We start from the raw sequence: 6,003 nt of genomic DNA, 5'->3' as shown, positions 1-6,003 counted from the left end.
CTGAGGGTTATGGTCTGCAACCCAGGCATGTACCCTGGCTGGGAATCGAACCTGCGACACTTTGGATTGCAGCTCATGCTCAGTCCACTGAGCTACGCCAGCCAGGGCTGAAAAATATTTTTTTTGACATTCCTTTGTGTTCTTCTCCTTAAATGTAGCTATGATGATTCTAAAATCACCTGTTGTATTGTTATAAAGGAAACCTAGCACACTGAGTTAGCATATCATTATATTTAGTCTTATGGGGAGCATACACATTTAGATGACCAATCTGATTTTAGTGATCTCAATTCTAAAATCTAAGCCATTTCTTTATAATTTAAAAAATTTTTTAAATCCTCACCTGAGGATATATTTATTGGTTTTATAGAGAGAGAGGAAGGGAGAGAGAAACAATGATGTGAGAGAGAGATACTAATTGGTTGCCTCCTGCATGTGCCCTGATGGGATCAAGCCCACAGCCTTTTGGTGTATGAGATGATACTCCAACCAAATGAGCCACCTGACCAGGGCTATTTTCAATTTATTTTATAATGCTAAATGAAGGACTTTGGAACTGTTAATTTCATTTAGAAATTGTCTGGAATATATATCTTCCAGGCTAGTCAATCAGATCACAGGTAATCATTTTTACATTTTTGAAAAATGGTGTTATTTTAGAATTCTAGGCATATCTACATTTTCCTCTGAAAAGTCTTAACGCTGCCTAAATTAAAAATTTGGATTGAGTGGTTTAAAAATAATCTAAAAATGTTTTAGCACCTGGTTTTTCTTAGTACTTCTCAATTCATTCACAAAATTTACTTTCGGTTCCCAGTGAAAATTTACTTAGAAAAGTCTAAAATAAAGGTGAAATAATTTATTATTATATATTGTGACAACCATATTTTCTGTCCTAGACTGAACACTAAATTCATAAAATTCAAAATACATGATTACTATGTAATCGACTAAGCATAGGACAAGCAAACTTGGCCAGGACGTTTTGAGAGTGAAAGTGGGCACTGCTGACAATTGCACCAGGGCAATGGACATAAAGCAGGATTCTTCCTAGCAAATCAGGCATATGGTTGTCCTAATTATATAACACTAATTTTAAATGATTAATGTAGGGTAACTGATTGTAACTATCTTATATGTTGGGACTTTAATGCATACATTTTTATTATAATTAGTACAGTTATTATTAAAAAGTACTCATTTTCAGTTTGCTCTAATCATGGAATCAAGGGTGGGGGTTGTAAGTGATGAATATCAGTGTTACCGGGCATCATATACAGTAGGATCTCATAAAGAACTTTAAAAAACTGTAGGACCCTGAATATAGACAAAGCCCAGTACAGTTCTGTTTCCAATTGTTCTGGTTACTATTGCTAAAAACATGCTTACTTTTTAGTTACAAGCATAACATACATTTAAATCTTAGTCTCCTTGGGTTGCAATAGTAAAAGAACAGAATTAAAACAACTTTCTCACAGTATTAGAGGCTAGAAGTCTGAAAGCAGCGTGCCTACCAACATGGTGTAGTTGTGGTGAGAGCTCTCTTCCTTGCAGGCAGCTGCCTTCTCATTGGGTGCTCAAAAGGCCTTTTGTTGGTGAATGCTCATGGAAAGAGATTTTTCTCTCATCATCATCTTACAAGGTCACCAGTCCTATCAGTTTAGGACTCCACCATATGATCTTATTCAACACAACCTCCTAATTATCCTTTTTTGAAGTTGTATTTTCCCTGAGAGTATTATGAGTTTTAAGATTGAATTTTGGGTTATGTAATGTAAAACATATTTATATAATGCCTTAGGATTTTGAAATATTTTTACATTATTTAATTTGATTCTTCAAGCAACTCTGTCAGGCAGATGGGATAGATTGACTTGTCTGCTTTTGTTTTTTTCATGTATTCATCCATCTAATGCCTGAAATACACATTTAACAACTATTTATTAGATGAATAAGGATTTCAAATATGATTTAGAATAAATTTTGTTTTTCAAATGTTCAGGTAGGGATACTATTTGGTCATGCATAGGATGGTGTTTCTGAGCACTTTTTATTATAAAATAAATATATAGTATATAACTTAATAGTGGTCTTTTAGAATTGTGATAAAATAGATATATTTTAAGATTAGCCATTTTAACCATTTTTAAATGTTCAGTTCAGTGTCATTAATTACATACACAATGTTGTATAACCATCACCACAATTTGTGAAACTTCATTACCTCAAACAGAAACTCTGTACCCATTAAGTAATAATTCCACATTCTTCCTCCAATCTAATCTATTTTCTGTTTCTATGAGTTTGCCTATTGTATATATTTCATATAAGTGTAATCATACAATATTTTTTCTTTTGTTTCTGGCTTATTTCATTTAGCATAATGTTTTCAAGATTCATCCATGTTGTAGCATGTTTAAGAATTTTGATCCTTTCTATGGCTGAGTAAATAATTCACTAGATGTGTAGTCTATACTTTGTTTATCCATTCATCTGTTGATGAACATTTGGATTTTTCTAGTAGTATTTTAATGGTTTATAAATTTATATGAGTAGCACTTTTTTTCTGAACCTCTTATTGATTTTTATTGTTTATCAAGTTTGGGACACTTAACTGATCTTTGCAATATTTTCAATCTCTTCCTACTAGTTTAAATTTTAACCCCAATAGACTTATAGACTTATTTTTATTTCTTTGGTCAACTATTTTTATTTTCTAATTACTCTATTTTATTTTTCTTGTTAATACTGTTTTTACTAAAATGTTTATAGCTATTTACCAATGGTAAAATTATAGTAGAAAGGAGTAGAAAGGACATAGGACCAGAGTCAGAAGACCTGTATTCTGATTTCAGCTGAGACATTAATAAGCCATGTCATTTGGCACCTTTATATTTTCATGCCTTTACCTTATTTATAAAACAAGATAGGACTAAATGACTGTCACTACATTTTTGCAGTTGCTGCTTTTGTAGAGGTACTCACTTTTAAATGAACAATAGTGGAAATAGAGAAAAGAGTGACATTTACACATTTTTTATTTTTAAAATCAGTACTAGGGTTTCCATTCCAATACATTACATTTTGAGACATAATGTTGAAATGTTCTATTGCTTAAGAAAAATTAGTTACAGAAGAGAGGCTGGCTGTTCATAATATATATTTTTAGTTAACATCAATGCCTAAATTTACTGTTACTGTTAAAATTTACAGAACATTTTGCTCCCTCAGAACTGATTTTGGCATAAAATATGTTGACAAAATTTCATGTGTTCCTGACCGCAATATATTCCTTTGTCTGTTTTTAGATTTAGTTCATTGACATAGGCCTTTTTGTCCCTCAACTATCCTTGTGACTCTCATGTTTAGTATGATGTGTTTTTAAACACTCCATTACTCTGATAGTGATTTTATGTGTAGCTTATTTTATGATAATATAAAAGTTAGGTTCAGAAAGGGCTGAGAACTTGTGAAAATTATGTTCTAACTATTTTCAAAATTAGAAAAATCAGCCCCTGGCTGGTGTGGCTCAGTGGACTGTGTGCTGGCCTGGGAACCAAAGGGTCACCAGTTTGATTCCCCTGTCAGGGCACATGCCTGGATTGCAGGCCAGATTCCCAGTAGGGAGTGTGTGGGAGGCACCCACTCATTGATATTTCTCTCCTCCCTTCCTCCTTTCCCCTCACTCTAAAAATAAGTAAATAAAATCTTTTAAAAAATTTAAAAAGTCAACACAGATAAAAGGTAAAAGCAAAGTGGCAAAGTAGAGAATTTGTATTAGAAATCATATAAACCAAGGCAAAGGAAAAAACATAATTGGTTATGTAATTCTCTTGGTCTAATGTTAGGAAGTACACCAGTTCTTTAAGAGAAAAAAATGTTTTTGGACTTTGTTTTTTAATAAGTAATATTTACACAAGATTTTAAATTCAATGAAAAGTCTTTTTTTTTCCTGTTCCTTAGTATTCAGTTCATTTTTAGAAGGCAACTACCATTACCAGTTTTTTAATAGAAACTTTCAGAGCTATTCCATGTATCTAAAATATAAATATATTTTTCTCCAACACCCAAATCTTAAAACTTGAACACTCAAATTTGTACCTTATTTCTCTATCAGTATATATAGAATTTTCTTAATTAAAAAATTGCTGTGTGCCCTGGCTAGCGTAGCTCAGTGGATTGAGCTTGGACTGCGAACCAAAGCATCGCAGGTGGGATTCCCCAATTAGGGCACATGCCTGGGTTGCAGGCCACGGCCCCCAGCAACTGCACATTGATGTTTCTCTCTCTCTCTCTCTCCCTCCCTTCCCTCTCTAAAAATAAATAAATAAAATGTTTTTAAAAATTGCTGTGTGATATTCTTTGTACAAATATACTATTATTTAGTCATTTTTAATTGATGAATATTTAGGTTAATCAAACTTTTTATGAGGATATTAGGAATTGGTCAGAGTGAATACACATTTAAAGTCTTGCTGGATGTTGCCCAGACTATTCTCCAGAGAGGTTACCAATTTATACCTCCACCAGTGACGTTTGAGAGTGGTGGTTTCTACACACTTATCTTTTTTTTTTGCCAACTTGATAAGTATAATATTGCTATTTCATAGTATGATATTACATTTTCTAGTTCTTTTTTAAAACATTTTTTAAAATCACCCAAGAATATGTTTATTAATTTTAGAGAGAGAAGAAGGGGGAGGGAGGGAGAGAGAGAGAGAAACATCGATGTGAGAGAAACATCAGTGATTGCCTCCTGTACTTGCCCTGACTGGCAATTGAACCCACAATCTAGGTAGGTGCTCTGACTTGAGATCAAACCCACAACCTTTTTGGTGTGTGGGATAATGCTCCAACCAACTGAGCCACCCAGCCAGGGCTATTTTCTCTTTTTATGAATGAGGTTGCATATCTTTTCATTTGCTCATAGGACACTCTATTTTCTTTTCTATGAAATGGCTATTTGTACTTTTTGTCCATTTTTCTATTGGATGGTTGGTCTTACTAATCTATAAGAGTTGTTTACATATTGAGGAAAATAATAGGCCTTTGTGATATGGTAAATATTTTTTTAGCTTGTCTTTTGCTTTACACAAATTTGATTTATTAAAAATTTTTAAATTAATTTTAGAGAGAGTGAGAGAGAGAAACATCAATTTGTTGTTCCACCTACTGATGCATTCATTGGTTAGTTCTAGTATGCGCCCTAAGCAGGGACTTAACCCACAACCTTGGTGCTCTGACCAACTGGGTTACCTGGCCAGGGCCAGAAATTTGACTTTTATATCATCAATTTTTCACTTTTGTGTCTGAGATTATGTCCTATTTAGATCATCCCACTCCAGGATTATTAAGTTCTCCCATTTTTGCTTGTAGAACTTTTAACAAGTTTATTTCATTGCAATAAAAGCTAGACTGCTTATGGGGAGATTCTACATGGTCTACTGCTTTCCCTTCCATGCTCATATACTTTCTTAATCTGAAATGGATTTGGATGTTAGCTATGGCCTTCAGTTTTAAACTTGACAGAGGGTTTGTTATATTAAAGGACACTCAGTGATATATCAGAAGACAGTTTTATGAAAAATGCCAATGTATCTCTTTTATATCAGCCAAACTCTTAAGGTGAGTTCTTTAGAGGATGATCAGTGGAATACAGTATCATGGCTAGTGCATTTTTCTTCATGAATTTTGGGGTTTCTTGATTTCTTGATTATTTTTATCAAAATTTTTTTCATGGGTAAGAAGGTTAGATTAGAGAATAGTAAATAAGGAATCATCTCAAATTGATAAAAAGGAGGATGTTGATATGTAATTCAATCCCAACTTTTCTTCTCAGCTCCAAATTGGTATATGCAATCATCAACTGGACATATCCACTTACACATATAATAAATATTTCAAATGTAACACCTGAAATCACCCCCACCACAAGAAATACAGGGGTGGGCCAAAGTCGGTTTACAGTTGTGAGTATGTGAAACACAGTTATTTTTGTATTAT

Source organism: Phyllostomus discolor, chromosome 8 (genome assembly GCF_004126475.2).
Source record: "Phyllostomus discolor isolate MPI-MPIP mPhyDis1 chromosome 8, mPhyDis1.pri.v3, whole genome shotgun sequence".
In the NCBI taxonomy this organism is placed as follows: domain Eukaryota; kingdom Metazoa; phylum Chordata; class Mammalia; order Chiroptera; family Phyllostomidae; genus Phyllostomus; species Phyllostomus discolor.
The sequence above is the reverse complement of the archived record's forward strand: the minus strand, read 5'-3'. Positions refer to the sequence as shown.